General features: G+C 30.9%; 1 pseudogene; it reads left to right on the forward strand.

The window, feature by feature from the left end:
• Positions 1-12,555, forward strand: part of LOC149534046 (endoglucanase 25-like) — a 54,456-nt pseudogene that overhangs the window by 20,799 nt on the left and 21,102 nt on the right.

Genomic DNA, 12,555 nt, shown 5'->3' on the forward strand with positions numbered 1-12,555 from the left:
TGCCAAGTCCATAGTGAGTGTCGAGTCACTCATGTGCCAAGTCACTCAAGTGCTGAGTAGACAATATATGCCAGGTGATATAGGAGCCAAGTAAGCAGTGGATGCCGAGTCATTCAGATGTTGCATCATAGTATAGAAAATAGTATATGCCGAGCATCAAAGACTTCAAATGTCATGTAAGACAGTTTGGTCATAGTTGTTTGAAATAGCACAAACTACTATGTAAACCATTTTTGAGTTGGCTTAAAGATTGAATTATGATATTTTGGAGATAAGGACAAATATTAAGTAGGAATCCCTATGAATTACATGCATCCAATCATGAAATAGGAAAGGTTTCAGTGGAAAAATGGATGAATCACAACTATTGATTCATACATAACCCTAAGTCACCTAGATCTTCTTAAGGAGGACAAACCCTAAACTTCATATGCATGTGGAAGGAGCAAAGATAGAAGTTTGCATGCACAAACAGAGCATTCATGGTAGCTAAGGAATTGTGAATTGAAATTGCATTACAGAATCAGTTAAAAGAGAATAGAGGAAGGGAATAGTATACAACAGAGAGACATCTGATCAAGAAGGATCAAGAATACATTAGTTTAGAGGTGATTCATCATCAAGAAACAAAGTGCTAACCATAGGATCAATGTTGAGTCATTCTAACAGGTGAATTAGTTAAATCTCTTAATAGAAAAGTCCTAATAGGTTGTATTAAAATCCTTTAATAGGGTGCTTACTTAATCATGAGTTAAAGTCCTTTAACAAGGCACACTTCTAACAGGGTGTTGAAATCCTTTAACAAGGTAAAACCTAACAATCTTTGAAAGCCTATAATAGGGTAGACCTTTCACAAGGTAGATCATGTTTCATGATCAAACATTATAACCTTCATTGGATACATTTTATTACTGCAGTAGTGAAGATTTGTGGGTGTCATCCCCACCCCAATTTTACCTTCTCATTGGAGGGTTTCTAGGTAATCATATTTAGTGTCACATGTGTGTGAATGATTATTTGTTTACTTGATTTATATGTACATGCTTTACATGGTATTTTATTTTTACTTATTAAATGTATGAGATGGATGTGTGGCAATTTTTTTATGGGTCAAATTTTATACTACTGATTCATACCCCCCCTAGAAGTTTACCTTTCCTATTGTAATTCCAACACAAATGAGGTGAATAAGGAATCCAATGCCATTAGGTACTTGAAAAAAGAAAACTAACATTCATAAAATGTTTGTGTAGTTTTAGATAATGAAAGGAAAAAAATAGTTATAAATGGCATTAGGAAAAGAGATAAGCTTATAGCTATAGAGATATCCTTGGCCGTTGAAGAGTATGCACACAAACAAGTGCATTTAGCATATACTGAGACTATAAATGACATGTAATGTACACTTTTTGTTTTGACAGCATCTCCCTGGAACCATAAATAGTAACTTCTTATAATTCATTCAAGGATGAATTTCATGGGCTACTTAACTTCCTCTAGTGTTTCTAGGTTTTGGGTACACCCTAATTTTTTTTATGATTAGATTTTAAAACTTTTTATTTTTTGTGTAGGAATTGTATTTATTTTTGTTCATTTTATTACAATTTTCTTTTTTATATGACTTGATGATGATTGCAATAGGTTCTGCTAATGAGGTTGAGGATTTCCCTTGATCCAAGCTACCCATATGAGGACATTTTGGCAAGCTATCAAAAGTAGACCAACATTTTTATGTGTTCTTACTTACCTCCATTTGAAGTGTTCAATAGAACTAAAGGTGAGCTTCTATTACCTCTTTTACTTTTTTAACCCAAGGCTTGTGATTAATATACCTTCTATTCTAATAACTTATTTCTTATATGTAGGTAGTTTGATCTAATTGAACCATGGAAATCTGCAACCCGTATAGTACATTGTGAATGCTGCTTTTCTCACATTAGTATACAAAAATTATCTTTATATTGCTAGCATCCCTAGTTTTTTATTAGCTCTAACAACTTTTCTAGTATGTTGTGAATGCTAATTTTCTAGCATTTGGTTACCTTAATACTACATGTATCCCTGGTTTTGATTGTGGTCCAAATTATATTTTGAGAGAAATAATATGGAGCTTTTCCAGATTTTAGATATAAGCTGACATGTTTTATAACATTAGACAACACTAATTGAATGTTAAATTTTATTTCCATGAATGAGGGGCTTAGGTAAAATTTTGTTTTTGTTTTCTAGGTGGACTACGTCTTAGGTCAAAATCTTGAATCAATGAGTTATGTTGTGGGGTATGGGAAGCACTTCCCAAGGTAAGTGCATCACCATGCATCATCCATCCCTATGGATAACATGAAACACTCTTGCACAGGAGGGTAGAAATGCAGAGATAGTGCAAATCCCAATTCCCATGTAATCACAGGGGCCATGGTCACAAGTCTTGATAAATATGAACATTTTAATGACAGTCAACATAATTATATTCAGATTGAACCAACAATTGCATGAAACATTGGCCTGGTTGCAGCCTTGGTTGCTCTTTCAGGAGGGGACAACTTAACGGTTGATAAGAATATACTCTTTTCTGCACTTCCTCCCATGTTTCTTTTATCTCCCCCGCCCTGTTCACCATGGATCCTTAAATGTATTTATCATCTTAAGAATATTCCTAAATGTTCTAGGGAATTAGCTCATTCCTTTTTGTAAATTGAGATTTCAATAAAGATGGATTATTTACTTACAAGTGTGTGTACTACTTTGGATGATTTTGTATGAACCTCATTTTTCATTTCTCAATTCCAATTTATACTTTATGGAAAAGGAACCAAAAATATTTACCCTTATACACTGAAAAAAACTAATATTTTGATAATTATTCTATTTTATCATTCTTTCTAAGATGGTACATGTGAAGGTTGAAACTGCACTACATAATTTTTTTAGAATCAACTATTACACTAATGGTTTTTTTTAAACCTTGCAATTAAAGTGGCATTGTTTTTGTAAAAATTGGAATATCATAATCATCCCATAGGGGGCTTTAGAGACCTATTGAAGACTTGATTTTTTATAACCAACTTCAAGATTTTTCTCAAGAACATAAAACTGGAATAAATGCCAAGTTTTTTCTAGATGCTTATGATCGCTATTAGAACTTATCATGTTTATAAGCTATGAGTGAGAAAGTTTGGTTTTAAAATCTATTTCCATAAGGCATATTTGTTGAGCTACATTGTCAAAATTACATGATATCTTTAACTTTTTTACTTTGAATGTATATTAGAGAGAGTATAACAATACAGGAGAGAACTATAACCTTATGAGCAATGACTGGATTTTCTCCTATATGCTTAAGAAGTTTCTACAGTTCATGAATGGGAACTTAGAATATTGATAAATGCCATTCACATTAAATGGGAATGGGAACATGTAAGAGAAAAGCCAACCTAGAATACATAATATACATGTTAAATATTGTATCAATTTCTTTACTAAAATAACTCCCACATCATTGAAGAATATGCTAAAACAACTAGGTAAAAGAGTATAAGATATGGTTTTTCAAAGCATCAGTTAACCAACTACTAATTTAAAGCATATCAAACTATGGGAAGTTAGAAATTCTAATATCAGTTTTGTAACCACTGATAGCTTGTAATTGATTTGAGGTAGGTGCGATCTATTCTAGGTGCAGACTATCACTCCTAAAAGACTGATATTTTAAGTTTCAAACAAAATAACTAATCTTCACAACACTTTCTTATGTGAGCTACCTTCCAAGGTTGCTTGTCAATTTTACCAAGACATTTCTTGCGTAACAAATGCAAATCTTAGGTTTAATTGCTCTTGAGATATCTGATATCTTGATTTCCTCAAGACTCAATGAATTATAGAAACCTATAGATATTGAATTCATTAGTACTAGATTTAAAATGTGAACCCAGATGTTTTCTTATTTTCTTGATCTTTCATCTTTGGATCCTCATTGTTTAATAACAAATCTTAAGATAGAATTACATCTAGGATGAAATTGGATATGAAAAGGTAGCAAAACTTTCAAACCCAACAAAAATCTTAAGGGAAACAAAACAAATATTTGATTAAATTCTTGAAATTATGAAGTTTAGTCACATATGTCATTTTTAAAAATTCTTATGATCACTATTAGAACCTATCATGTTTATAAGAAAAAAGTAAGAAAGTCTTGTTTGAGAATATATGACTAGATTTGTGCGGTCTACTAAAACAATTGCTAAAGTTCACAAATGGGAACTCAATTCCTGTCATCAATAAATGACCTTCAACATGTTAATGGGCATGTAAGAGTAAAGCCTACCTAGAATGTAAAAGAGAAACATTAAATGTTTTATCAATTTCTTTCCTAATAGATTTTCCATGTGCAGGTTGTTGCCACTCATTTAAAATTTGATATTTTAAGTTGAAATATAAACCACTGACCTCCACAACACTTACTTGCTAACATGTGAGCCAAATACACAAATCAATGTGCATAGATATTTATTCTTTGTGAATGATTGTTATAAAGATGGATAAATTATTTTGTAAGTATTTATATTTCTTAATTCTGCCAAATCACAAGTAGTTGTACTTAGTATTACTTTGCATGTAGTCTGCATAAAAAGGATGAATCACAATGAGTAGGGAAAATGAAAGAAATATCAAAGATTATAAGAAATACACATGTAAATGTCATTAGACTTCATTCCAACAAAAAAAAAACAAAACTTTTATACAATTATTGAATGGTGTATTTTATTTGACATGTTTTAGAAAATCTATTGAGTACTAAGATAAACTTAAAAGTTCTTTGAATTGAATAATAGGAATTTAATTAGTTTCCTTTAGTTTTGATCTTTGCTTAAATGGATGTCTACGACTGCTAGTTTCTTTGCATAAATTCTATCATTTTTAGAAAATAGAATCTTTTCAATTTGGTTTTTGATACACCACTTTAGAACTATAAACTACATTTTTCACTGATTAATGTTGAGAAAGACAATTTTATCAAATAATTTTGGTAGATATTCTTAATCTAACAAAACATTGAAAAGAACAACTTTAGATAAAAAAGAAAAGAAACCGAATCACAATAGAATCCACTCTAGTTAACATTTTTTTTAAGAAAAAAAACAAAAGTTTCTTTTGTTGTTGCTACATTTGACATACATATCTACAAGGGAAAGTCACAACCACATTAGGCAATAATTTATTTTCTATTATTTTTTAAGACTAGAATATTCTCTTACAAAGCTTCAAGTTTTCCATCAACTAGCTGAATGCTAACGTAGGTTGATGAGAAAATGTAAACCTACCAATTTGATATACTTAAAGTTTTTAGGGACACATTTTCATGCATATTTGGCACTACAAAGTTCCCGTTTTGGTACAAATAGGTAGTATGACAAGAAAGATATGCCTTGCAATTTTATTTAATAGGTCTCTAAAGAATAAGATTGTAGTTTTAGTAGGGTTTTTTTTTATACATTTGATCTTTTGGATATTGACTTGTTAACCTATGTTTTGGCTAAGGTACTTACAACATTTGCAGTCATATTACACATAGAGAGATTGAAGGGTTAACGTGTGTTACCTCATAAAAATACACCTTATATAATCAGTATTGTTTTTTAACAGATTTTTTTTCTTCAAAGGTGTTTGAGATATTTTCTAATAGGTATATAAATGATTTTTTTCTCTTGGAAAATCTTATCATATGAAAGCACTTTAATGTGCACACATGAAAACTTTAAGGAAAAGCTACCCAAAAATATTTTTATTGTATAATGGTAGGTTACTAGAGATATATGGTTCTTAGCTCATTAGATGACAACCCATGTCCTATTCATCATCATCATCATTACCAAATAGTGAGTTTCTTGTTATAGTTCAAAGATTATTATGGTTAGTGATTAGAGTTCTAACTATGACTATGTATGCATCTTTGTATATTTTCTTTAACTCATCCATCTATGGTTTCTATATAAATAAATTATATGATACACTCATAGAACTATTATAAGATATTCTTTAAAATTCAATCTTGCAAAAAAGATGTCAATTTATTTATGGAAACTTGGTTTTTAGCATTTCTCTCCATTCTAATCCTTGCACATTTAATTATTGTATAGATTCTTTGAGATTCCATAGTTTATTTTATGACAGTAAGAGTTAATATTTTGCAATAATATTTAATTTCAAATAATATTATTTTTCTACTTTGTAGAACTTTTAAAATTGAATTATGTGCAAGTAAACATTCCTAAATTGATAATGCATCAACCCACTAATTTCACCTAACCTTAACTATTAATTCATCAAATCAACTAAGTCACTACACAACAACTTTTTTTATTTTCAAACTTTATAAGATGAAGAGAAAAAAGATTATACTTATTTACACTCTCTAAGCTTCCCAATATATAGAGTTGCCAAAATATTTTTAAAAGAAACTTGTTTATAGAAAATATTGAATATGTATTTTAGAATAATGAAATACCATCAAAATATTGTGCAAATGAATGAGCATGAATTTTCATGTATGTAGAAACTAGTCTTTAGTTCTTTTTATTATTACAAATGAACCTTTATTTAAAGTTTCTATATTTTAGTTTGAATATGACTCATATATTAGTATTATTATATTGGATATTAACATAGAAATATAGTTTTTGACTAACCATTATTTAGATAATATGCTATATAGAATTTATCACTTGAAAATTTTATGTATTTTTTTAAATATAAAAGTCATCATGTTTGTTTTATAAAATTGAACAGTTATTTTTCATGTTGATTGATCCTTTTACTAAATTATAAAATTGGTGGTGTTTAATCACATTCTTATTTCATCATACTTATCCCAAAATGCATCACAAATAGGTAGGAACTTTGAAATGTGTATCCCTTGTTGCTTTATGGAATTACATTAATTATGGTAACTCTAGGGATGTACAAAATCAATATAAGAGTTTGTAGACTCATTAATCAAATTCACCCTACTTTTGTGAAGTTGTCCAAGATTTAATTATCTATATTTTCATCTTTCACCATTAATGATATCTATTTTAAAAAAAATTCCATATATTATATTGTCCTATCTAAACATTGAAGGCTTTTGGTTTTCTCATTTTAGTAATTTTTTTTGTTCTATGCAAGTACTACTATCAATGTCTCGAATGAATCATAAAACTTAGGTGCCTTTCACAAGGAGTACGAGGTAGTCTCATTTTATAGTCACTATATTTAGACCCTAAAAAATATATTGTTGATATTGTTGGACTATAAAATAACCTTACATTTTTCTTCACCATATTTTATGTATGTACTAAGGCTACATATCTTTTTAAATAATGTGCTAGTAATATTGAATTGAAGTAAATTAGCATAGTAGTCATTTAAAAATGCACTATCTAGGCTTTTGATTTACCCTCTAACAAAAAATCACAAAATGATGATGACTCCCCTTGGGTTGATGATCCTATTGCATATTTTCATGATGTTTGTGTCACATCCTCTACAGTGCTTGTGCCCCATCATGTTATTGGTAAATTCAACTACATGGACCCTTCTCTATTTGTTGTTCCTTCTCTTCTTCAACCTATGACTAATAATGTACAACCTTCTCAATACTTGCTTGTGTTGATAGTCTCCTTAATAGGACTTCACCACTTTCTTCCATTTCTAATGGGGATCCTAGTGGTAGTATTATTGAAATAGTTGTTTGATCTTTCATTGAAAAAAAGTATTGTGTAACCCCTTCCTCTTATCCCTATTTTGTGGGTGCTTTGTCTATCCACTCTTTAGGTGGGCAACTAAATTTTTTGGTAGTGCATCCTTAATGGCCTATACTTGTAACATTGAAAATATTAAATCTTAATGTGTTGTTGATATTTTTTGACACCTATGTGTTATGGTTTTGCAAGGATGTGCATCCATATTATGTTGTTGATTGATATTAAAATAACTAAAATATAGTGAATATTTTACAATAACATCTACCTAGAAGTCACTTCTCTTAAAAATGTTCAAAACAATCAATTGTTAAGCTTGGAAGAGCTTTTGGTGAAAATAATAATTTTACAATAACTCCACACAATTAGCATTACACTATAATAGCCTTTTATTTCTTTGACCAATTATCAAAAAATAAAAATAATTGTTAAATTGAGAACTTGTATTTCAAATGTGACCACCAAGTTTTAAAAATTAATGTGTTCCTTGTCTTCCAAATTTCAAGATTGTGCTTGGTACCATGTGCAACTAAATAATTTTCAAAGTAAAAGTGAGAAAAATAAAAATACTTGGAAACATCATAGAAAATATTTGTAAATGGTTGATAATCCACTTTGAAATGTTCAACTTTTAGAAGTCAACAAATATAGAATTAATAGTGTGATTATCGACCACTAATTACTACCTTCTATATATAACATGTATATGTCTTGGATTCCACCTAGGCTAACTAAAGGACCAATGCAAGACTACATAAATAATTATATAATATACTTTAGGCTAATGTTTGTTAAGCCACAAGAAACTCAATATATGTTCATAACAAGAGGAGAAAAATAATAAGATAGATTGGCTAGTTTCTCTATAGAAGGAGTAGGTTGGATTCCTAGGCTTTGTGCCCCACAAATATATGTTGTTCAATTTCCATTTATTCTTTAGCCATAGGGTGTGACTCCAAATATAGTAGAAATACCCACCCTGATGATGATTCTAATGGGGTCTTTGAAATTAATATCAATGGAAATGCATTGAGTGGTTGAATGGTTGATCAATGGAATAATATGTGACCCTTGGCCTATCTTTTATAAATAAATGGTTTATGCCTAGATAGTGGAGCATTACATAGATATATCTAAAATGAAAACATATATGTTTTTATCTAAATAAACAAAAAAAGGTATTTTCCCATACACAACCAAGATGCATGTGCATCAATAGATTGGCAAAATTCCATTTACAACAAGATCAAGAGAATATCATAAACAACACACTAATAGAAAAGCTAGCAATCCATTTCAAGAGTTAGTAGACGAATCACCTACAATGTGGGGAGGAGAATGAGAGATTATCGAATAATTTTTTCTATGTCAACATACAACCATCCAAGTGATGTTTTCACTAGGATCCCCACTACAAGGAGGAGAAAGTAGTGAAACCCTATTTTAGAGACTATCACTACATGAGATAGAGTGTTGAGAAGGTTGCACATTGTTATCAAAATATTGGAGTAGATAATAAATAGATTGAGGAGGGTCCATGCAGCCAAAAGGGGCCACATGAAGGAGGAAGATCCACTTGGTTTGAGGAGTCCAATCAGTAGTATGAGCATTATCGTGAGGGATTCATCATCAACTTGTATATCTTTAACAAAGAAAGAATTATAAGTCAAGATAATTAAACATTCATTATTAGTAGTCCTTCCATAAGAGGTTTTTCCCTTACAATGTGAGAGAATAATGTATGATCAACTAACTAGTTATGTGTTGACAAAAATTGTTCAATTATATATTGTCTTTGATGTTACACAAAATGTCAATTCTTTACTAGTTAGTGTTTGCCAAGCTCACTCGAGCAATGAAGATAGTTTCCAATATCTATCAAGCATTCCATATTTTTCCAAGTTCAAAGTTAGTGTCTACTAAGTTCAATTGGGAAATTGGCATGGAGTTAGTGCCTATCGAGTTCACTCTGGCACCAAAGAGAAGTTGGAAGAAATTTAGTGTTAACTAAGCTTACTTAATTAACAAAGGAAAGTTGGCCTAGAACTAGTGTTAACTGAGCTCACTTGGTTACCAAAGGGATCAGGATGGAGTGTTAACCAAGTTTAGTTGGTTTACAAGAAAATCCTTTTCTAAGTTAGTGTTGACCGAGTCAGGTTGGCTAAAAAAGGATTTTCTGTATCAACATATTGCATCTAACGAAATAATTTGGTAGTTCTAGTTGACTCAAGGGTTGATTATTGAATGTTTATAATAAGTGTATTCAAGTCAACTTGACAAGGTAATTCATGTAAGCATAAGGTTAAAATGAGGATTGAAAGTGTGAATGTGTGAAATTAAAGAAGATGAACAAAGGAAGTGAATTGGAAGGATAACCACGGTATCCTAGTTAATCGAGATTCAAAGAACATTCTAATCAATGGGGATCAAGTAATCAAGCTAGAATAGAGATCTAAAATCAACAAGTCAGCTATATCAACAATCAGGTCAAGTCATTTTTACTCTCTAATAATTGTAGTAGTGAATCAAATCTCCAAACAGAGTTATCTTAATAGCTATTTTTCAAATCCTCTAACAAGGTGCCATTTGTAGATCGAAGTGTTTGAAGACTTCTAACAAGGCCACTCCTAATAGGGTGATCTAAATCCTTTAACATGGTCACACCTAATTGTATGTTTTTTAACCTTTAACAAAAGTGGTTCCTAATAGAGCTCACTTTAGAAGAGTGAAAAATAGTAACTATTTGCAATTGGTGGTTTTCCCAAATTGGGTTTCCATGTTAAATCTTGGTGTCTCACGTCTTCATGTTATTTCCTTTATGTTTCTGCAACTATGTAATTAAGGTTAATCAAACTTAATATCATAAGATCTACATGTTCAGTGTTAATCAAGTAACAATATATGTATTCAATATTAACTGAGTGTTACCGAGTGATAGTCATTCTTAGTGTAAATTGAGTTACTATGTTAACTGAGTAATTTAGTGCTAACTGAGTTATAGTAGCATAAATGATAGAGTGTTTTTTTGTTTTGTACTGACACCTTAAGGGACTAGGACTTTTTTGTGGTAATTGATTCACCCCTCCCCTCTCAGTTAATCCTCTTACATTTCCAACAATTGGTATCAGAGAATTTGGTGCTTATAGATAAGGTTTCAAGGACCTAAGCTAAAGATCAAGATGTCTTACAGAAGGGAAATTCCTAAGCTGAACACAGATGATTTCCAAGCATGGTAGGAACTCATGAAGCTATATTTGGCAACCATTGGAGACTCGGGCTTGAAATATCTAAACACCAAGTATGTGGTACCCACTAGAACTATGAGTGTGGAAGAAATTATAGAAAAGAAGAATCATGACATTATGATGATTGATATTGCCTCTACTCTCAATTATGTTGAATTTGATGAAGTAAAAGATTGTGGTACTACTTATGAGATGTGGATCAAGCTAAAACTTATCTATGGAGGAGATGACAATGAAAGGAGAGTGATGGAAAAAATTTGCAAAGATCAATTTGATCAAATGAAGATGAGAGAAGATGAAAACATTGCAAAATATAGTCAAAAGATCAAATCCAGTGTGTGTGCAATTAGAGCCTCAGGAGGAAAGGTAGATGATGTGAAAGTGGTAAGAAAGGTACTTAGAACTCTTCTTCCTATTTATGCAATTAGAGTTTCAAAAATTCAAGAGATGAGACGTGATCCCAAAAATGATATAACTTAGGATGCATTAGTGGGAAGGTTGACAACTTTTGAGTTAGATAACTATGATAAGTATGTTCCTAACTCTGGTAACATTGAGTTTGCATTTCAAGCTAAGATATCACTCAAAAAGAAAGCTAAAAAATCTAAAAAGCAGTCTGACAGTGAATATGAAGAAGACTTTGATGATGATTTTGAAACCATTGAAGCATTAATTGCAAGAAGATTTCTTAAAGGCAAAGGAAAGTACAAAGGTAAAATACCTCTAATATGTTTTTCTTTTGAAGAAGTTGGTCAAATTTTTGCAAGGTGTCCAAAAAAAGAAGGCCAAGAAGAAAAGAAGTATAGCAAGTATAAAGGCAAGAAAGATTTCAAAAGCTACAAAGATAACAAGGATAAAGCAAGAAATCTTACTACATGGCTAAAGATTTTGATAGTAGTGATGAAGATGAAATGGTTTACATTGCTATTAAAGATTAATAAAATGATGAAAATGATAAGATGACCCTCATTTCTCATGTTAGCAAGAATGACTCATGGATCATAGATAGTGGTTGTTTTCACCATATGACTGGCGATGAATCTAAATTTGAAAACTTTGTACATTATGATGGTGGAAGTGTCATATTTGGAAATGATGAACCATGTTATGTAAAAGGAAAATGATGCATTTCATTGACCAATGAATTTAGATGTGATAATGCTTATTTGGTTGAAGGACTAAAACATAATCTACTTAGTGTGGCACAGTTGAACAATATTAGACTCAAGGTAGAATTCATGAATGGTAAGGCCAAGTTGTTGGATGGGAAAGGAAATTTGGTTGGGACTAGAAATCAAACAAAAGGCAATCCGTTCTATCTTGATCTAACTAAAAGTTCATGTTTCTTAGCTCAAGTAGAGGAAAGTTGGTTATGGCATAAAAGTTTGTGTCATGTAAATTTTGATAACTTGATCAACATAAGAAAGAATAGAAGAATGAGAGACATTCCAAGCCTCAAGAAACCTGACATGGGCATGTGAAAGAATTATCATATTGGGAAGATGGGAAAGATAGGATTCAAGAGAAAGAACTATAATTTTGAAGAAGTTCTGGAGCTGGTTCACATAGAC

The sequence above is a fragment of the Cupressus sempervirens genome, chromosome 10, assembly GCF_028749045.1.
Source record: "Cupressus sempervirens isolate cs-2001-9-10 chromosome 10, ASM2874904v1, whole genome shotgun sequence".
In the NCBI taxonomy this organism is placed as follows: Eukaryota; Viridiplantae; Streptophyta; class Pinopsida; order Cupressales; family Cupressaceae; genus Cupressus; species Cupressus sempervirens.